The sequence below is a fragment of the Numida meleagris genome, chromosome 4, assembly GCF_002078875.1.
Source record: "Numida meleagris isolate 19003 breed g44 Domestic line chromosome 4, NumMel1.0, whole genome shotgun sequence".
NCBI classification, from domain to species: Eukaryota; Metazoa; Chordata; class Aves; order Galliformes; family Numididae; genus Numida; species Numida meleagris.
The window spans coordinates 94,481,581-94,504,509 of NC_034412.1; the positions used below are offsets into that span (position 1 = coordinate 94,481,581).

General features: G+C 40.1%; 1 protein-coding gene and 1 long non-coding RNA gene across 4 annotated transcripts in view; one reads left to right on the forward strand and one right to left on the reverse strand.

Annotated features, from left to right (window-relative positions):
• CTNNA2 (catenin alpha 2) overlaps positions 1 to 15,847 on the reverse strand; it is a 457,330-nt gene extending 441,483 nt beyond the window's left edge. For all 3 annotated transcript variants that reach the window (XM_021395891.1, XM_021395885.1, XM_021395890.1), the window contains exon 1: positions 15,727 to 15,847. The gene's annotated coding sequence lies outside the window, so the exon portion shown is untranslated. The remainder of the gene's footprint in view (positions 1 to 15,726) is intronic.
• LOC110398335 lies at positions 16,024 to 22,222 on the forward strand. The gene is made up of 2 exons (XR_002438328.1): positions 16,024 to 16,157; positions 21,493 to 22,222. It is a non-coding gene; the product is annotated as an uncharacterized LOC110398335 (long non-coding RNA).

Genomic DNA, 22,929 nt, shown 5'->3' on the forward strand with positions numbered 1-22,929 from the left:
CAAGCACCTCTAAAAACGTATAAAAACCACTGCGGAAGATAACTGTAGTCATAGCACGGTTCTATGAAATAACTAATTCATCCCAATATTAGCAGATTTACAAATATAAGAGAGTTCTTCACAAGTCTAAATAAAACTTTCCTAACTTGTACATCTGTTAAAAGCAAAAATATACAAACAAACAAAAAAATCCCCCCAAACAATAACAACAAGCGACATGCTCTGCTTTGCAAAGCTGGATTTCATTCACAAACGTATCAGGTTTTATTCTCAACAGATGACTCACTGCATATCCGTTGCCATCAGTCTTCAAACATTTGGTTAATATATGCAGGAAACACAGAGCTACAATGATTTGCTTATAAAAAGGAAGGTTTTTTTGGTTTTGAGGAGCTTGCAAAAAAAAAAAGCCACTCTTATTGATAGAAAAGAATGTTTACTTACAAAGGTATATTTTCATTGTGGTTTATCCATACCTCACAAAATAGCAGAGAAATAATAGTAATGAGAAATTTCTACTTCCATGAGAACCTCAATTAAGTTTTGTCCCAATGTAAAGGGAAATGTCAACAGATTATTGATAGTGATTTAGATTACTGCCTCATTCTTTCATTTACTCATGAAAAATAAGATAACAAAAAAGTATAAAATTAAAAAAAAAACATTTTAAAACAACGCGCTACTCTTGGCCAAAATGAAATGGAAAATACAGAAACCAGTAAAAAAAAAATAATTTACTCAGTCTTTTATCACAGTCTATTTTTATGTGATTTGACAGGGAGCCACCCTAGCAGCTCCTAAAATGTATAAACATAACAAATCTGAGCTTTATTGCCCTTTTCATGGAAAGTTCTTCAAAAGCTCATGTTTCAGCTGTCTTCCTACTCAACTTCTTTATCGTACTTCGGTGTCAGCTTTTTAGGCATCCAAGTATTTTAAACTGCCTTTCTTTTTGTGTTTCCCAGTTGCATCTAACCTCTTTCATAAGAGACATTCCTTCTACTCATTTCTTAAATGCAAGCCAGAAAAATACCTCAATTACTTTTTAACTCTCCATTCTGTACATAGCAGAAACTTCTGAATTTCAAATCAAACAAAGAGGAGGAAATAAAAACAGTTTTAAGAAACAAGACAGCTTCTCACATTAACAGAGATTTCTGTATAGTTTCCTCTATTATGCTCAAAAGCACTCGGACATAAAGACATATGAATTTACCTCTTCTGGAGCAGAAGTAAAATCTACAATTCCCTTAAATTATGCAATAGGCTTCAGTCTATATCAGCCATAAAGATTCCTTAAATCTGATTCCAACATCCACGGGCCTTCTGTTAAGGGAGAAGGAAAAGTAGGAAGACCATTTTTTCAAGCTGAAGTCATATTTAACCCTCAGAGGAGCAGATGAGAGAAGGAATTAACAATAAATAAGTAAAAGGACCAATACACCTATGTAGGTCCTACCAACCTGTGCTAACTGATGATGCTATTCTGACTTCTCGTGAATCTTCAACAAGCTGAAAAGTCACCTCTGCTTTCACAACCTCCAGGGAATGACTTCTTCACGTCATAGTGTAAGTGTCCTTTTGATCTACTGCCACACAGAGTTGGGAAACAGAACTGATAAGTTGGAACATAAATCAGCATCTTTACCCTTCAATCATTTTCTGTATGCATGCTTCACCGTATTTTCTTGAAGGCTCCTTTGCTAAGATACTCTGAATATAACGGAGGCAGATTTCAGCTTGCACTTCCTTAATTCTTATTAAATGTGTTTATGATCATATCCCATTCCAACATCTTTCGGTTCAAAATCTGACTTCTACAGGACCTGCACTTCTCCATCTCAAAGGGGTCTCAGTTAAGGCAAAACACGGTAGATCAGCAGCAAGATAGAGGACTTAATATTTATGATCATTAAAACTTACTACCTGAATCAATTACTGGGCCTCAGCCCCCAGGTTATGAGTCTTAAAATATGACAGTATTAAATAAACATAAAAAAATTCAAATGTTTTTCTATACTTCATACCATACAGATCTTTAGCTAAAGGAAAAAGATTGCTATTTTCAAATAACACTTCTGTTTAAATCCATCACAAGAGCTTGTAATGTCCAGGGAAATTACTCTTCTTTTCCTCTCTCCCCTCCTGCTCTATTTATCACTGTATTACTGTAGGAAATAGTAGATCTGCTCTTTCTGGAGGTGCCACTGCTTGACCTCTCCATGCAAATTACACAACAGTGCTTAAGGCAGAAAAAGCTCAAAATGATGGACACGTGAGCTGCAGGCTTCCAGGTAATAAAATCCAAACGGGCTCCAGTTTGTTTGCCTCTGAATTCAGTCTTTGAGACAGATGCTGCACAATTCTAAATGAAGAAAGAGACTTGTTGTGCTGTCAGAATTTTTTTTTTTTTCCGCAACAAAATAAGTTGAAACCTTAATAAATAAATAAGAGGAATTTCATTTTTATTGTTCCTGGTCTGTCACCTCCCGGATTTAAACGGAAGCGGAAAAGTGGAAATGCAAGATCCTTCATCATTTCAGAATTTTTATGAAACTGCACTACGATAAATTCGGTGTGCTGGACTGCAACAGAAAAGCTGTTGTGAAGCCAGCAGTAAAGTAAACAGTGATTTAATATCAGCCCCACCTCACTGAGCCGTAGGTGGCTGCTAGCAGAAAAAGGAGAGCCATCATCGCTGACAAGGCTGCTTCAGCCTCCCTGCAATTGAAAGCACTGATTGGGGCAGAAGGGCTGTAAAATCCAGGAGTCAACAGAAGAAAACCTCACCATGGGTAGAAAGTGACATTCTTTCTAGGGGACAGGCAGCTGTTGCTAAGAAACTGTTTACAGACAGACTCCCAGACCCTGCTGGTGTATCTACAAAAATTAGGTCACTCTTGGCTCTAGGTAGGAGTAATCTTTGTTGATATAAAATCCTCTGCATCTTTGCTTTATGATTACTGTCAGTAGTTAACGATGCTTTAGGATGGCTGTTTAGATGGTCTTTTTTTTTTTACCAATGAGCACATATTCCCCACCGCAGCACTGCAGATTTAAATGACCTGAAGGGTCAGCAGTGGATTCACATCCCCGTGCCCTGCAGGGGCTGAGTGCTGGCTCCAGGCTCAGCTGAAACTCATAGGAAGGGGCTGGCATCAGAAGCGTAACCTGAAAAGGGGGAAGAAGGTGCAGTTCGTCTTTACACCTCTCTCTTAATTGCTGTGAGGAAAAAACACAGAAAGGAAGGAAAGAACATGCCAATGACAGCAGTCCAGGAAGAATCTCAGTACTGCTTTTAATGAAGCCTGGTCTGCTAAAAATGAAAGGGGAAAGGCCACAATATTCTCTCTTGAAGCCACGAGGAACAAAGTTTGCCTTGAAGAAGAGACGGCGAGGTCTGAAACTGATCATTTTACCCAAGGAAATGGCATAAGGAGCTCCTAACTATCTAAAACAAAGTAAAACTCACTGCACGGAGAAAACAAATTAGTTCAGAGAAGATGGGGAAGAAAAACTGTATCAATCCAGAGCCAGTATTTTTTCCCCTGCATAAATAATCCAAGCTTGAACAGTTTTTCTCATATAAATAACTGCATTTATAAGAAGCCTCAAGTAAGAAGGCTCTTATATCATTATTCACTTAAAAACCACTCCAAAAATTCAGACAAATCACCGCTTTCTAACTGAAAGAAAATAAACTGCGCTGCTTGTGGTAATAAACAGCTCATTGTCATCATTCTGGAGAAAGTCATTTTTTTTTTTCTCTTCACTTGAAAATAAATGCAGTGCGGACTTGTTTGCTTACATTAAGCGAAGCACATGAAATGAAAGCGAGGACAGCAAGTATCACTGCACAGATCTGAAGGTAGGAAGGGTCCCGGTGTGACACCCATAATCCCCCAAAACAACATGGTATTTTAGCACCAGTGCCTATCTGGTTTAAACTTCAGGGCACATCTCGGCGGCGTTAACAAAATGCACATTCTCAGTAGCATCAATATAAGGTCACCACACCACTTGCGGGCAGAAAAAATAAGGATCATGAAGCACACTTAATCACCATTACTCATTTCAAAGGACGAACATGACTCTGAGCTCTGAGGAACAACAAGGATGCTCTCGTGACAACTCATGGGTACTAAGTGTGGAGTTAACGTATAAGATGCATGCTGTAGTTTCAAGGGTTATCACAAGTTCTGGCTCTTGGAACAAGCTCCCAGTGTGCTGGAAAGATAGGCAAAAACAGCAACAAAAATGCCAAAAGCCTCCTAACAACTAACTGGCCAATGATGGAAGGCAACGCAGCTTCAGTACATCAAGCTGGCTTTATTATCTACAAATTAATCTAGAAACATACTTTCAATAAAAACAACCACACAAAGAACGCTAATTATTTAGAAAATTGAAGATAACGTGGCCCATTTCCCAATGGCTCATAAAGCTGTGGAGGGGAGTTGTGAAGCGTGGAGGAAAGGCCAACCTGATTTTTATTCATGTACTTCCGTGCTTATCTGCATGGAAAACAGAATTCTTTTTCCATTTAGCCCTGTCAGGTTTTTTCAGGTTTTAAAATAACTGCTAATGAAATCACCAGCCTTCACCATGAAAAACAGTTACAAAAATAGCAAAAACAACAACAAACACTGGACCGGAGCAATGCTGAGCCAGTCTGTAGCAAAAATAAATAAATAAATAAATAAAGCATCTCCTTACATTCAGTTGTCTTGAAATAAAATGTAAGGAATAATAGATCACACTTTTCTAAGGCCTCAATACGATGATAAGAATTTGTTAGCACAGCTCTTAAAAGCCAGTTTTTCCTCAGGCTTAAGAACATAATTCAGAATAAAATAGTTCAGCAGTAGAACTGTTTAGTACTATAACAGCTATTAAACCTGGAAATCACCTGAAGCATTCATAATTTATTATAATAAGCAATAAGGTTGTCTATTTTTCATCTTTTCATTGTATTCCGCAAAACTCAATTTAAACGCATTCAGATGTTTTTAAACATTAAAAACCCCTGCTACTACCAACCCATTCGTCACTAAATTATTTAGCATTATGTAGATGTACAGTTTTGGAATGAAGTCTGGACTAATGTGTAGCAACTACAATTCAAAAAAGAACTTTCCTTAAACGGAAATAAAAGGTAGACTTCTCAAATTTCAGCACTTCCTTTAATGCTGATTAAATTGGTGCAGGGACTGAGCGTGGCAGTGGCACCATTTGTAATAAATTCCTTGTTGTACACAAGAAATTTACATCATAAACTTTTACCAAATTCTTAGCATTCATTTATTGGAATCCAAAACTAAAGAACACAATAGTTTTTCTTAAGACATCAAAAGTTCAGTGGAGACAAAATAAGGAAACATTCCCAACACGATGACAACTACTTCCACCCTTGACGTAACCTGCATTTCACCTTGGAATATTTTCTGTAGGACTTGCTGCATTTAGAGACATCGGCCCATATTGAATTTAGATCTTCAAATGGGCAATCTGCATATTAGATACGCACACTTATAGTAAACCAAATTTAAGACAACAGCACTGATTTCCCTTATTTTCACCAAATTTCGTAATTCTTTCATGTACTTTGCCACCTTAAGACTAAACAAGAATTTTGCTTCCTTGCATGGCACTCAACCACCCACATTAGTGCAACTGGAGATAAATCTAATGAAACTCATCAAATAATTCCATGCCCTGATGATACCGTGTTTGTCATTCTGAGATCATAGAATCAAAGAATTATAGAATCGCTCAGGTTGGGAAAGACCTTCAAGATCATCAAGTCCAACCACAACCTAGCCATACTACCCTAACTCTAACAACCCACTGCTAGATCATGAACCCTGAGCACCACATCCAAATGGTTTTTAAACACATTCAGGGATGGTGACTCAACCACCTCCCTGGAGAGCCTGTTCCAGTGCTTAACAACCCTTTCTGGAAAGAAGTTTTTCCTGATATCCAACCTAAACCTCCCCTGGTGCAACTTGAGGCCATTTCCCCTTGTTCTGTCACCTGTCACCAGTGAGAAGAGACCAGCCCCACTCTCACTGCAATCACCTTTCAGGTATCTGAAGAGAGCAGTAAGGTCTCCCCTCAGCCTCCTCTTCCCAGACTAAAAAAAAAAAAAAAAAAAATCTAAGCATCTTCTGGTTCTTTCTAAATAAAGGTAGGTGAAAATTATTAAAATCATGTTTTATCAAGAGTGATTTCTAAATTCTTTCCTCTCTTAAATGACCATAGTTTCATCCCAGTGAAAAAAACAACAACATTTTTAATGAGGAAGAGTAATAAATGAGAAAAATCCAAACAGTATCATCAGGAGCTGAGTAAGTAACACCACGAAATTTTGGACACCCAGGTTCACATTGCCCACTTCAGATCACAGAGCTCAAGCACACCTGAAGAAGTCTTTAAACTAACAATGGATCATTTCTTTGGAGAGTGCAAACTTCAGTCTTTCCCTAGCAGATCCTCATATGTAACTGAATACATTGACTCCCCTGCCTCCTAACTGATCTTTTTATGGAAAAAAAATAAATAAATCAGCGAAGAAGCTGTTCTTGGGCTATGTAATTCTGTTTGTTTGTTTCTTTTGGCTGCTTGTCAACCACTCCACAAAAATAAACTCATTAAGCCAACAGGAGACCTGAACACACTCATGTTGTCAGTTCATCTCTGCATCATTCTTACGAGCCCAAAAGCTCTGAAACAGTTCAAGTTAAGCTGACTCTACCCTTAAGATGCAACCAACTTAGGAACGGTTTGTCAACCTGAAATCAATCTCTCACAGAATCTGAAATTAAGGGAAAAATGTTGGCACCTGCCAAGCCAGAACAGTCCTGAAACAAGCAGGAAGGAGAACACGGAGCGCAGAGCCTCAAAAAAGCAACTGCATTGGTGCCACCACTACACCTCCTAACCTCATTCTGCTTGCAAGCCTGCTATTTTTGCATCCAAACCACAACAGTTTTTGTGTGTTAAATCTGTCCACGCATCTATGATTTTCTTTTGCTGCCGCCAAATTTGTAGCTTGCTGAACTTGTACCCAGCTTAAGGCTCACATGAAAGGAGAGTACTCAGTGATGTTTCTACTTAAAAGCAAAAAAAAGAAGCCTCCTTAGCTCCCAGAATTGCTCAGCTTCCTCAACTACTCCGAGACTTCAATTCTGAAGACTTTTTGGCTATGTTTGCATAAAATGTGTGCTTCCATTTTACTCTGTCGTGTTCATTAGGCTACGCTACAGCATTTGAGATCACTGAGGAACATACAACACCTCCAAGAAGATTCTGCAAGAAGTAAGCTGATCGTTTCTCCAGTCACAATAAGGAAATCGACAGATTATAATAAAAACAACAACAAAAATACTATTTCTTACCCTTCCCACTGAAGGTGAATATTGAACATAGATACCCCTTATATTTTCCAGTTCTTAGCCAAATTTATCAACATAAACACTGTTGCTAGCAAACATAGATTTAGAACAAGGCGAGCCAAAAAGTATTTGTAAAGCTGTAGAAAATGCTTTAGAGATGCTCTTCAGTTATTTAAAAGGTGAGGAAAACAGGCAAGGGATGATAGCGTTTAGATACACTTTGGTTCTGTTTTCATGTGAACAGAGCACATGTAGAAGACATTCCCACTCAGGGCTTGTGTCCTCACTGCTCTTTAGCACCTAGGAAGCATCCTGGTGCCTACATGTGCATTGGCCCAGGATTCCCACCACGCAGGTCTGAAAGCAAGGGCTTGAATTTGAGTATAAAAGAAACACTTGCTCAAGGGTAAAAGTCACCTAGAAACTTTTTAGAGTGCAAGAACAGATTAGAATATCCATGGATTCATGGGTCATACACTGATTTCTTCCTAAGTCATACAAGTAATAAATAAAACCATAAGGTAGCAATAGCTCTTCCTCTTATTTTTTTTTCCCCTTGAAAATGTTCCTATTCTTTCTAGATATCAGATGTGACCCAGAAAGAATATTTTGTAAGTGTCAAAGTCCAAAATGTTTTCTCAGTTGAATAAGATAGGCTTGAATTTCACTGTAAGAATGAGCAGCCCACCTGAGCACAAGTGACAGCTCTGCACGTTTCTTTCTGGGGCAAAGTGCTCCTAGAGAATGAGAACATTTGTTTGAATCTATTTATTCCTATTCTACTCCTGCTCCTTCTTCATTCCTGGACTTCCTGGCAATTTATTTTTCTTAGAAGCATTTCTGCCCAGCATCCGAGCCCTGGAAATGCAGATTACAGAGATAATAGATACGTTTAAAATTAGACTAAGCAGCTGTAATTCCCCATTTGCATATCTGACTTGATTATAGTAAGCACTCAAGACTATTTGTATAAGAACCAGAAAAGAGTTTGTATGTTGTAATAAAAATACATTACTCCTCCTAAGGTTGACCCTAAAACGTGGGGAAAAAGTGTTATTTGTTTCTTTCTAACTAGTAACCTGGTAATAAATTGCACTTGTTTCTTTGTAACTCTGAAACTTCATTAAAAATAATAAAAAAAAAGACCTGTGGATTTTAATTGTAAGATGAAACTTCATTGCTTTTCCTATATTTTTCAAATAGAAAAACTGTTTTCTTACTTCCATATTAAATCTGTTAGTTATGTCAAACAAGAAATCCAATGCTGATGAGTGACAGTGTAAACTTAAAAACAGGAAAAATAAAATACATTTTAGAAGCCAATTTTGGCTACGTTCAATCCTGGCCCTATAAGATGGAGGTATTTTTTGGATCTTATCTGTAAATAAGCAGAAAAGAGATGGTTAAAATATACAACCTTCATTCTCTTGATATTTCTCACTGGAAATTTCAGTTGTTTGCTTTATTATTGTTTTCCATGGAAGTCTTAACAGTCTTTTGTTGTCTCACAGGCAACTTTTATATCCATGAGATAAACATTTACAGAGAGTTTTGATAAATTCTCTATGAATCAAGCAGAAATGATGATTTCTTTCACTTAAATGTTTTAGAACAGTGGGGGGTTGGCGGGTGGGAACTTCATTAATCAGCCCTTTTAAATGTTGGTAAAAATATAAATGGTGGCATACATTAAATCAGCTGCAACATTTGCTTCTAGGACTTCAAGCATGACGTTTAGTCCTCTCAATGGGAAATATCTACTACAATTCTGATTCTTTTGTTAGATAAAACAAAAGATGTTCTATTACACAACATAGGCCATGAACAAACGTTACCTACATTAGCCCCATCTTGCCTAGAGATGTAATCCTGCATCCATTGGGGGATATATAACAGAACAGATATGAACTCACATGAAGAATTAACCACCATCACAGCTGATCATGTTTTATATTAGAGAACATTCATTCCATTAACTCTTAAGAAAGGCAGTACCTAATGACAGACAACATCAAATCTATTCATTAAATAAACACATGAATACAAATACTATTATTTACAAAAACTTTTAAATTGATGCAAAGTTCAACAAGGAAAAAAATATCAGATAACTATGCCTGCCCTCAGATTATTCAAGCAAGTTAAAATTGCAAAGAATTTGTACGTCTCTTTTCAGGAGATTTTGTTCACGTTTGTTAACATAGTTCCTTTGGAATGAGCACAGCTCTTGCTATATTACTATGATAGCACAAGAGAAAGAAAAAGCAGCGCCTGCTAAAATTTCAGAACACGACCAATAGCGTTTCTATTCCATAATCTAACTTGAAAGTTAAATCCTTAGGAAGAGATTTTTGGAGCTCCTGTTGATGCTTGAAAACATTTAAAGAACTGATTAAAGCAGTTTTGTCAGCTTTGCAGAACTCCATTTTATTCCTTATACTCTAAATATTTCCCATGGACCAATTTCTTGTAAGTAAAAGTTAGGAAACTGAGAGACTCAGCCACCCCATGAGGCTACAAAGGGTTTAGTGGAAATTTCTACATATTTCCTTAAACACTAATGTAGCAGAGAGGCTTTTGTTATTAAATAAAAGGGTATTAAAAACAAAAGTTAATTAGTTGTAAAAAAGGACAAACTGATTAATCCATTTACAAGAAGCCTTAAGTAACTTAAAAGCTTAAGTCTCATTTTCAGAAGTCACCTGGGCAACTGGGAGCCTAGCCTGATCCAAACAACTTCTGCTTTGTTCAGAACAGTGTGCACAAGATCTAAGCTCCACTTCCAGTCAGATTGTCTTACTTTCTAATATTCTTGTCTCCTTTAGGCATTATGTAACATATACTTGCTTTTAAAATGCATAGCTTCAAAGAGAAGGGCAAGGACACAGGCGAGAGAAATGGCAAGTAATAATTATTATACCAGCGATAAGAGCAGACTGGACAATTTATCAAAATAGATTTAAAACACACTGAATACAGAGATTCTTTTGTGTAACTGAAAAAAAAATAATATTTTCTTTTCTTACCTCTCAAATGAAAACTCTGCGAGATGCTCTTACTGTGTTTCAAGATTCAGCTTCGCTTAACCAAATAATTCTCATTATTTAAGAAGCCGGAAAACTTGGGCAGTCTCTGCAGCAATGTTGAAAACAGTTCTCTACTGTTCTCAGTACTAGAATACTAATGCAGGGGGTGATGCAACTGAGAAGTACAGCTGGCCAAAAAACATTCCAAAGGAAAAAAAAAAAAAAAAAAAAAACAGTTGCTGCCAGAAAATGCTGATTCAGCAGAGTTACAGTACTTCAAAGACAGGTATGATTTTTCCTCATTTGGGTGAAAAAAATTATTTTGCTGGAAATTTTAAACTTCACTTTGTCGTCAACCCAAAGGAAAACACTACTCCAAAACATGATCGTTGTCTATGACATAATTCTGACTTTCAACCAACTGCACTGGTAAATGATGGTCATAAAAATCCTACTTCATACGGCAGAAAATCTGTTATTTAGATATGAATTCAACTTATTTTACAATACTAAAACTTTCAAGAATGCCTGCTGGTACACAAACGTTGTTTGGAACAAGGTATGCGAGGACTCTTAGTGGCATGATATTGAGGAAACCACTTAGAAAACTGAGATGTACCACTTTTATCCAGGAAGTGAAGCATGGATTGCTGAACCTGATTCAATTCAACAAAGTAGCGTTACTGCTCTGAGATGTGTTTAGAAAATGCTCAACGGAAAAACTTTACGGTAACAGCAATCAATGAAGATCAGTAAAGCATACCCATAGAATCACACACAAAAAAAAGGAATCCAACTTTGTTGCTTCAAACTCCAGGAAATCAAAAACAGTCACAACCAACTGGAAATACTCAGGATAATTCTAAAAACATGGAATTATAAATTGCCGTAAGATAAGAACATGCTGGAATACAAGAATAACTTCTTTATTAACCACTTATTCCAATACGCCCAAACCTGGTTTCTGTTCATTGTTACGCCTTCAACTCATTTACTACAGCGGCTTAATCTCTTTCATATTTACACTAAAATATTAGTGCAACTATTCTCCAACAAAGCTGAAGGCCTGTGAGACTGGGCAGCAGTTTGATCACACTCGTGCTCTTGGTGTTGTTGATACAGCTGGCAGACCCTCCCCATTGGTGACAGAGTCCCACCAAGGAATTGGAGCCCCGACAACTTCTGCTTCCTGCAGAAGCCTGATGTGTTGGAAGCTCTGCATTGGGAAAGTCCTGGCTGGCCAAGTGGTAAACAGTATAATGTATCTAATTCCCCTGGAAAGCTTATCGTAACAAATATGTTGGTATAAAATACACAAACAAGATTATTTTAAACAAGCAGCAGCTCTTAGCCTCTAAAATACAACATTCTTCTTGCAACTTTTATTATCCTCTCCACTTCTGTTGTTGTTTTATCTCCTTCTACCATCTTACCTCAATTTAGCTTTGGGGAACAATTTCTATGGACCTGAACCCCAGAAACTCCAGCAGGTTTATAACCTAACTACGCTACTACAGTTACTATCAGATTCACGTTGTTATTCTTCTACTCCTCTATACATTTCCAAATACACATTGTATTTTGCTATATCCGAAATGAATGTCCTATCCATTGTCCTGGCTATGAAAAAAAAAGTAGGGAGGTAATAAATAGCTTAGCTTCTTTTATCTAAGCCTTGAAACATGTTGTATTAAAAGCAAATGCCTACTTTGCCCCCAAAATACAATGAATTGTATACGTGTGTCATTGTACTTAGGAAAAAAAAAAATCCGAGTCATGTTCAAACAGCATGTAATACCTAGAAGGCATTGTCATAACTACTGTAATTTGGCAACAGATTTCAATCAATGCTGCTATTAGAAATAAGGAGCCACACAAAAGAAGAAGATAAGTTTTAAGAGAACAGATTTAGATACTTCTTGTATCAGTAAGTGATGTGTGAAGCTGGAAACACTTCTTGGCAGAAGGGAAAAACAGGAGGGGGACTTTGTAAGAACAAAAGATATCTTCGCCCTCTCAAAGGTATGCTACTGAACAGGGAATCTAATCACACTAATAGTGCAGAAAGGGCTGATGCACTCAGGAAGCAATTCTGCATTTGGAAAGAAATGAGATGACTTTCTTGTGTCTCATGAGAATGATGAATTACTTCTTCAGCCCCTGACACGAGCAATGTTAAAGCAACGTTACTTTGCGATGCTTTTTGTTCACCAGGACTGAAAAAGGTCACCACAAAGAAGGGTTCTCACAGAAATATCTGAGATGGCTACTCCACCAACATGAATTTTTAACCATTCTGAAAGCGACAGGGAAATTCCAGAATGCTAACATTGCAAGCATGCTCTAAAAAGCTACTGAGATAGTGTTTATAGCTGTAGGTTGACCTGATGCAAATTCTGAGCAAAATAGTAAGAAAAAGTGAACACCAATATGCATGTTTAAACTTTTATAGCACTTGGTGTAGTATTCTGTGACGGTCTGATTACAAACTAGCACCAATTATGCAGGTTAAGAACTGGTTAAGGGACACCTCAGGACAAACAAACCAGCCTTCATGAAGATCACATCATAACATAACTGGGATTTATGTGGAACTCCCCACTACCAAGAAACAACTTTTGAATTCCTTGTAAGCAGACACGATCAATCATGACAAAGTTTGCACAAGTTATAGATTGTTAGAATGCTGCATAACTCAGGTAAAACAGATGGGACTGTTTGATACACTCTAATATATGCAAGAAAAAAAAAAAAACCTTCTTAAATAAAGCCACATACAAAGTTGTAGAGCTACAACCAGGAAACACACTCGAGTCTACAAAACTATGAAGTCTTCTTGAAAGAAAAAGTCCTGCCAAGGTTTTTCTAGTGCAACATTACCAGTGAAAGTGAGATTTAAATACAGTGCTGCAGCCATTGGGGTTGAAATGTAAATGGGATATATCAACAGAAGAGTAACGCTAAGGAGGTAATACTGAAACTCACACAGCACTCCTGTGAGAGGCACTGGCATGCTGCACCCAGCTCACATTGTCACAAAAATGTTGAAAAAGCAGATTTGGGAAAAAAAAAAAAAAAAAAAAGAAGGCCACAGAAATTGAGTTGTGAGGAAAATGTATGCAGTGACAACTGAAAGTAATTTTAGGCCATTTGTTTTGTTTTTCAAACAGAAAAGAGAGGGATTTACAAGGTTCCAGCAGATAAATACCTCCCTCCACGGTAAGAAAATACTTTGAGTTCCTTAGCATGCTGGAGAAAGGCACAGCAGTAAGCAGGGACTGGGAGCTGGAGCCAAATAACTTAATAAGCAGTGGATTCTCCACCTCTTACAGTCTTCCGATCAAAATTCCATTTTTTTTCTGGGAAACGTGCTTCAGCCAAATACAAGTTATTGCACTCAGAAGTAACTGGATAAAATCCAATTGACTATAACAGTCAAGAGGTCAGAGTGGAAGATCTAATTGCTTCCTTTGGCTTTAAAGTCTCAGTCTACGAATACTCTCGGTTTTCCGTTGTTCAAAGGCATGTCAGCAGTACCATGCGTGTTCACCATTAATATTAAAAAAGAGCTTTCAAGAATCTGCATAACTTAGGGTTGCATTTCCACGCAGGGCTTCAGTGACACTGGAGCTTTCCTATGGAGGCTTTTGTCACCAGCAGTGCCCATTGATGGCATTACAGCTACCTTACCCACAGCTGAGGGTATTTCTGCAGCAGCCTATAAACAATGACTTACACAATTGAGTGTGAAAGTTCACCCTTCAGGTCAGTACTTTTTCTCTTCTAGAAGGAACTGCTTGAATGCAATGCCAAAAGGCCGATAACAATACATGATATTAATCATAGAAACAATAGGTTAAAAGGAAAAGCAGAAGCACTGCGATAGGCACAAAGCCAACCAGATCTGTTGTGTGCCTCAGCATCATCTGAGAGTACTCCTATTCATGCTACCTATCTGCCTCGTACTCCAAAACACACTGCTGCAATCTTGGCAAGTTCACGCAATGAGCATTTCTTAGGTAGGGTAGAAGCAGCAAGGTTTTACATGTTAAGGCTGAGAGAGTTTTGCTGTTGTACATGCTGCCCTAGCAGGTAACAGTAAATAGATACAGTAACAGGGGCTTCGAAACATTACATACAAAGTATAAACAAACAAACTTTAGGCTCAGGCTCGACAAACAGAAGGTCTGAAATCGCCGCAAGCATGCTAATCACTAAACACGCTGATAACTAAAGGTCATGCCACCGCACAGCTGAGGAGCAAAGACACCGTGCAGCAGAGGGAGCAGCACCTCCCCATGCTGCCAGGCACCACATCCCCCTCGCCCCAGGGAGAAGCAGGTGCCATAAACGTGCCAAAGTTACTTCCCTTGCCACCCCGATGCTCCTTACGACCCCAGCTCCCGAGCATGGGAGCAGAAGGACAGTGACACGTCGCTCCCCGCCGCCACCCTCAAGCCAAACTTCTTCCACTCCAGACACTTCACCGCCTTTCAATCCCACGCTGCTTCCCGTCAGCTCCACACACGGAGCAAACCACGTTCAACGCTCTGCAAACTTCTGACAGCAGCCGGGAGCGCTGGGGCTGGGCTGGGGGTCACCACGGAGCGGGACTCGGGTGCTGGGAGAGGCCTAAATCGAAGGGATGGAGGGCTGAAGCCCCCCGTCCGCCCCACGGCCCCGCAGTGCGCGACAGGGAGGGGTGGGTAAAGGCATGGAGAGATCTCTGTGCTGCCTGAAGAAAGAAGAATAACGGTAACACAAAAGGAGCGTTCGCACGGGGCTGCGTTTCGCCTCGAAGCGACGCTAGGTAAATAGATGGATAAGCGAAACAACACACCTCTGACCCTCTCTTTCTTCCCTAAATATAATCCCCCTCTTCCCACAATACACGCGCCACCCAATGACCATTAATTCAAATCCGTTCTTTAAAGACAGGGGATTATCTCTGCCTGTGACCGGCTCTCTCAGCCTCTTCTCTCCTCTTTCACCGGGCGAGCATTTAAAAAAAAAAAAAAAACGCATTTTGAAATAAAGAGAAAAGGGAAAAAGGAAGGAGCGATGGTGATTTGTGGTGGGTGTGAAACGTGGGGAGAAGGAGCCTGGGGGATGGGGAGGAGTGGAGAAAGGTGGTGAGGAGAGAAGAAAGGAAAGGAGGACCGGGAAGCGCCGGGAAGGATGAGACGAGAGGAAGGAGGACGAGGAGAGAGGGACGAAAGGAAGGAGCGCGAGGAGGGTGGGGGAAGGATGAAAGGGAGGAAGGGATGAGGGGAAGAAAGGAGGATGCTTTGCCCTGGCCTCACCTCAGCTCGGTGGGTGGGGGTGGGAGAACCTCTCGCCGCCGCCGCCGCCGCCTCCTTCTCCTCCTCCTCCTCCCCAGTAGCGGCGGTTACTGACGGGCTGGGTGTGCAGCACGACTCCCTCCTCGCACAGCGCCCGGCCCCCGCCTGCCTGCCTGCCTGCCTCCCGCCCTCCTCCTCCTCCCGTTGCCGGCCCGAGCCGCGCTCGCTCGGCTCTGGGGGGACCCGCGAGCGGCCGCCGGCCTCCCCGCGGCAGCCACTAGGGGAGGAGGCAGCGCGCCTGCGCCGCCACCGCCGCTGCTGCTGCCGATCTCGCCGCTGTTACCGCCGCGCTCGGGGGCGGCGAGGCCGAGAGGAGGCCTTGCGCCGGGGCGGGCTGAGCGGCTCGCAGGGCCGGCGGCGGGCTGCTGGCCGCCTCGTAGTGCGCAGATGCTGTGAGTATGGAGACGGCGTTACCAAGCGGGGAGGGAGCGAGCGAGCGAGCGAGCGAGCGATCTGGGGCTGTGAGGGGAGGGAGGCGCCGAAGGGGTGGTGGCTGCGGGGCGGCAGGTGGGCGGTGAGGGCTGCCCGGGCTGAGGGGATGGCACGTCCTCGGAGTGCGGCGGGGAGGCCGTGTCCATCTGGTGAGGAGTGAGAGGAGGGAAGGGAAGGCCTGTCGGGACGCCGAGGGATGGGATGCGGAGGTGTGAGGGGAGATGCGCCTGGCAGAGGGCTGGGAGCGAAGCAAGGGTGGATTTACCAGCGCGACGATCGCTTCACGTGCCTTCCGAAGGGCAGGGGGAAGTGATTGCTTTATTAATTGCTTTGTTGTTGGACGACTAGGACTGACTGCCAGAACTTCAGCTCCCTTACACTGTAAAAAGCTTCTCTTACAGCTTTCTTGCTGCGTGCAGCCCTGAATTGTCTGCACCAAAGATCAGCTTTTGTCTTTCCGCACTTCTTAAATTTTTTCTTCTTCAGTACTACTGCTAAGCTTCCCCACACTTAAGGTAGTTTCGCTGCCCTACAGCACCTTCCTTCTTCTTTGAGCAACAGAGCTGTGGAGGATCTGGAGCACAAGTCTTATGGGGAGCGGCTGAGGAACTGGGGTGGTTCAGTCTGGAGAAGAGGAGGCTCAGGGGAGACCTCACTGCTCTCTACAACTCCCTGAAAAGAGGTTGGAGCAAGGTGGGATCGGCCTCTGCTCCCTGGTAACAGCGATAGGATGAGAGGTGATGGCCTCAGGTTGCACCAGGGAAGGGTCAGGTTAGATATTATGAAATATTTCTTCTCTGAAAGAACGATAATGCATTGAAACAGTCTGCCCAGGGAGATGGTTGAGTCACTGTCCCTGGAGGTTTTCAAGAAAAGAGTAGATGTGGTACTGAGGGACGTGGTTTAGTGGGCATGGTGACGGTGGGTTGACAGTTGGACATAATGTTAGTGCTCTTTTTCCAACCTTAATGATTCTATGATACTGCTCTGGAATCGCTGAGCCTGCCATCTTGCAAACCCCAGTGCCAAGGATCCCCATGGTGTAAGTGGTGTTGCTGTCAGAGGAACTCTGCCATTTCAAGGCAGTGCAAATCTCACCGATGTGCCCTTGTTCCACGCATCCGCTGCACTTCTTGGAATATCCATCTGCTCCCCCAGCTTCCACGTACACTGACAGGCAACAAGGAAGGGAGTGGGATGAGTCCTTCCAGACTTTAATTTTTTTTGCCTTTTTTAGGCTTGAAGAGGCTTTGCCAAAATAATTTCTCATCCTATAAGGGATTCTGTAGAGGTGCATGTCTGCCCTTAGGTAGAATTTCCCCAGTCTGAGAAAGGTCTTATCAAGACCTGCATTCATTTTTCCAATAAATAAATGAGAATAGGAGCTGGACTGAAGCCTTGCTTCCCATTATCAAGTAACAACAGAATCCGTGGGAGAGTCTGCAGCAGGGAAAGCAATTTATTAGCAAGAACTCATTGAAATATGGTTTTAAATGTGATCCGATTCATTATGGCTTATGTACTTGGTATAGTCATTTAACAGATGTAAGTACTGAAAAGATGGTGTTACACAGAAATGCTTTTAATTACTTTAACCTTCTCACAGCATCATTTAAGACTGACACACAACCAATTCTGCATGTATAAACAGATCATGCTAAGTTGGCCTGCCCTGTATGATGATGTGTAAATTATTGCTGCAAGCTAAGCATTTAGTATGTGTCTCTATTAGGCTTTCAGTTTGGATCAAATTAATTTTCTAGTTGCTTTCCCATGATATTGAATTGAGCCGTGTGGTGGTAAGAAGAGTTTACCTACAGACCTCCTGTTTCTTGCCTTCACTTCTGTACTCTTTGTCTTTTAGACCGCTAACTCATCTAGGTAGGGGCAGTAAGAGCCTACTGTAAATGTCAATGGAAACAAGCAAGGTTCCCAAATAGAATATAGGAAATCATCATCTACTCCTTTATCACACTGCATTGCATCACTAATTGAATGTCAGTTAAAAGTGTCTTGAGGCATTTGACTAAAATGAGCATGAGCTATAGTGTACATGTAAGAATGACAAACAGTAAAGAAGCGTGATTATGAAAAATGATTGAACCTCTTCCCTTCTCCGGTAGCTACCCTGCAAATACATTTCTTGCAAATTGAAACCAAAGGACTCGTTCAACGATTTGTGCATATTTCTGTTTAAAGTATGTCAATTTAAGAAACAAATCAAATTACCTACCTACTCCAGATTATTTTTTATCGAAGACAGAAGGCATGTTGTGCACGTCTGCCAGAATGTGATAAAGAAATCTGGAAATCTGGAAGTTTTATAAACTTTTTTTTTTCTGTGGTGCTGAAAGAGGGCTCCATCCACCGTTTAGACATTTCTTGCCTTTAGGTTATTAACTTTTGATTGAACTACCCTCATCTTTTATCACTGGTAACTGTCTCAAAGAAAAGTAAGAAAGCTGAGTTTGTTACCTCTGTGTACTGAAAACTGAAATAAGCTACAGAACTGCTTTGTAAATTAATGTAGCTCTTACTAGCCGGGGGGGGCAGCTCACAGCTCCTACCAAAAACTTGCAAGTGCCTTGGGATCTCCCCCTGCCAACGCTGAGCTACGTGTAGAAGAGTCATGATCAAACCATCGGGAGTACTGGGCAGCGTGATTAGCAAGAGAGATAGACAGACTGTTTTGCTCATGTGAAACGTACCTGGCTGCTCAACAGCTCGAGCAGGCTTGCAAGCTACAGGTGGAACTTAAAGTGCATTAACCTTCTTTTAGGCTCTGTTATCATTAAAGATGGACTGATAGTTTTCTTCTGTAGAGTACATTGTTGCCTGCCTATAACGAAGGAGCTCATCAGCATTAATAAGGCATTACCTTCTAGACTTGATTGTCCAGATGCATGTGAACATACAGGGAACATTATACTAAAGTCATTCGCTACCTCTGAAAACGCATGGATACTTTTTGGATAGGTATTGTAAATAGCTGTATTTTGGTTTAGGTTTGTCATTTTGGGCACATTTGTTTAAACACTGGGTTGCAAATATTTCTTCCTTCTCTGCAGCGATATGCTTCTGCGTTACAGATTTTCTTAAGCAGTGCAGAAAGCAACAGTAAAGCCTTCACACCTCTCAGATCATTTAAATTGGATATTGTATGAAGAGTAATCTGCCAGGTGGGTTCTGACACTCAGTCTCCTGCTGCCATGCCCTCTGCCTTCCCTTTGGACTGTTTTGTCTGGCTCAAAAGAGTCAGTCACTAAGAGTATCCAGGGACTTACCCTGACTTGTACATCCAAAGTAACTAGAAGGCAAGTAGCAGATGCTGTTTATTTTGAGGGACATATATATATGTGTGTGTGTGTGTCTTTGCACTTTTTATGCTGAAGAGAATGGTGCAACTGCCTTCACTTCTTTCAGAAACCTGACTTTAAAAGTTCAAAAGAAATGTGAAAAAGGAATCTGTTCATTGCTGTTTTGGGAATAATGTAGGCTAGGTTAATGAGTGCCATTGCATACTATGACAAAGCCTTTTCTTTAAATGATTACTTCTCAAAACCACAGAAATATATTTTAAAGTCTGTTTATTTTGAACTTCATCTGATACCTCCTATTATCAGAGCAGGAGTACGTGTTTGTGGAGGTCCTCTCTCATTCTTTAAGTGTAAAACCAGACAATGTGTGATAGATATATTGCCCTTTTATATTTCAGAGTGGAGCGGGGAAAGAAAAGTTTAGAAATCTTGCTTCTAATTAGAGAATGGGCTGTAAACATTTGAATATTCAATTCAAATGCCACAAAACCTCTTTTATAAAATGATTCACGTAACCTATCTGGATTATGGTAGCAACAAGGAAAAAGAATGGGACCCTGGAAAATGTGGCTTGTCAGGTCTTCTCCAGCCTTCCTTGACTGACTGACTTTACTTACTTAAAGCTGCATCTAAATTGTGTTAATTATACATAATTATACGTATGTGAGATATTTTTGTCTGTCATCCCTTAAAGCTCCTGACTCTTAGAGAAACCTTGAGCAAATGAGTGGCTCTCATGCAGAGAGCAGTGCTTTCCATGTTGACCACCACCTTCTAGCTGTTTCCCATCTGTTGTTTGTAAATACTTCACCACTTGTGCTGCTGATGTCGTTAGCTCTTTGCAAAACAAGCTCAATTTTCTTACGTCTGCACACTGCATCAAAGCAGCAGGAAAACTGTTCACCACTGTGAATCCTATGCAGCACCAAGGTATTTTTTTCTTGTTGGAGATCTCAATTAGGGAAACTTAACAGAGGTAAATGTTGCAAACTGCAGGGCATGTACACAGAGCACGTGTTCAGGTAGTCTTGTCTATGTGGGAGAGCAAAGGGCTGAGTATGTAAAAAAGGGAACAGGGACCTAGGCAGAAAGTGCAGAGATCCAAAGTTGCAGTATTTTTGGCTCGTTCCTTTGCAGAACTTGTTGAACTTCCTCTGGCACTCCTCTGTCCCTGCAATTCCTTTCTTTACCAAAGAAAAGCTTAGGGAGTAAGATTTATATCTGAATCCTAATAACTGTCACACAGGAAGAATCGCTCCCTTCAAAATTTTCAGTCTGAGGAGCTGGAGAGTTATTCTGTGCTGCTGCGGCTCCAAATGCAGTTCAGAAAGTATTCCCCCATTTAAAAAAAAAAAAAAAAACAGCCAGCAGATGTGCTTCACTTCAGGGAAATGACTGTCCTCAACCTTCTGCTCTTTCAATTATTGCATCCTGCTGTGCTTTCTGTATGTACAAGGTGGGATGGAAGTCTGTCTGGTACTTGCTCATCCGTGTGAAAATTGTTGAATTCCTCTACTGAGTCATAGCCTTTCTCTGTAGTGTCATTTAAAAGTATTGGGTTAAGTTTGATTGTTACTAAGGTCATATTATACAAACTCCTGTTGTCCTTATGAGTCTTGCAGCAGACAAAACATGACAAGGAATATCCATATCTCACACAGCATCTTGGTGATCTAGAGATAACTAGTTTTGGAACTGTTGTTCTACGAGAAAATTGTTTTTATTAACCTTTCTCTTCCCTAATAATGTCTGTTTTTTACTACATTAAATATTCTCAATATTTAATTAAGGTTTAAAACAGATACTTGCAATATATTACTTACTAGATAGTTTTTTCTCAGAATAAATGCAGTTACTTAAATGTATTTTCTACCTTGTGGACACAAAGCCATGAGGAGACATAATGATGTTTACAGAAAATATCTCCCACATCTTAATGTATGTCCAGCTTCTAATTTCTTTCTTTTTCTATTGACAGAAGCCAAGATGATGCATCTTTCCACTTGCACCTGCAAAAATGCACAAGAGACTTATGACTGAGACATAGCCTGAAGAAAGTTAATGTGGTTGTTAGTAGTCTCTGTCACAAATGGCAAGACTATGGATGGCTCTGGTCTTTTTCCTCAGACCTTGATGAAACCTAGAAAGGACAGAAAGTTGATTTTGCTAAAGGAGCAGCAGCTGTAAGGAAAAAAAAAAAAGAGAGAAAAATCAAGCAAAAAAAAGCTTGAGGAAGCCAAGGACAAGAACTACAACTGGTTATGACTAATCTGTTACAAGCTTTAATTTTCTTGTACCTTAGTGGATCTTTTAACCTAATTTATAGAGTCTATTCCTTTTTAATTTCTTTTAAAAGTTAAGACTTCTTTCATAAAGTACAGGGAGTACATGAAGCTTGTATACTTAGTTTATTTTGTATACTTAGCTTAGAAATCTGTTAGCATGTAGAGCAACGATGCAGCAACGACATTCAGATTTTTGATTAAAAATAGGTTAGTAAATCACAAGCAATAAACCTGAAGTATCTCACACCCCTTTGCCATGCCCTCACTTTTCAGTGATAGTTAAAGAATGATATCAAAAATTCATTTATGTTTGGCTGCTTGACATGGCCAATGCAAATAAATCACATAAGCTTAGGAAAACAGGTAATTATTTATCAGCAAGCTCATTCATCTCCAGCCAGGCTTAAAAAAAAAAAAAAAGAAGAAGAAATCAAAGAATGATTTTTCGTTAAATTAATTAATCTGTTAAGTATGGAAGAAACATCTAGCAAACTGTAATGATCATTGGAGTTGCAACAGTAAGTTGTGGAGGAAAACAAGACTACTGCTATCCTATTTTGGCAATTAGTATGGCAGGTGATTAAGTTCCACTCCATTTAAAAATTTCCATGCAAATGTAATGAAGTATTTTCTAAAAATTGAGTAGAGTTCCATGATGGAATTTTGGCAAACTAAAAGAGGTTGCTGTGACAGTTCCTAAAATATTTCTATTTTAGCTTTGTTTTGTGTTATAAATATGTCAAGATAAGTCATTCTTGTCAAAACAGAAAGTTATCTTTTCTGTTGGGAAAAAATTACCAGCCCTTTCCTCAGTGCTCCAATTTTTCATATTCATCAAAATTAAGATAAGGGCTAATTCCAAATGCTTTCATTTACATCTGCATAATCATAAACCCACATAAATACAGCTTTAGTCTTACGTATGAGTCTTAAGTGTTATATGTTATGCACTTAATTGTTAACTTAATTGTATAACTTAAAGCGTTGTATGTTGTAACACTGTAATATTGTTAGCTTGAGTTTGCCTACTGCTCTGTATAACAAGTGACTGAAAAATAAATGATATTTAATATCGACAAAACTGTTCCTAGTGGTTTCTCAAATGGAAGTCCATGGCATAGACAGAGGTC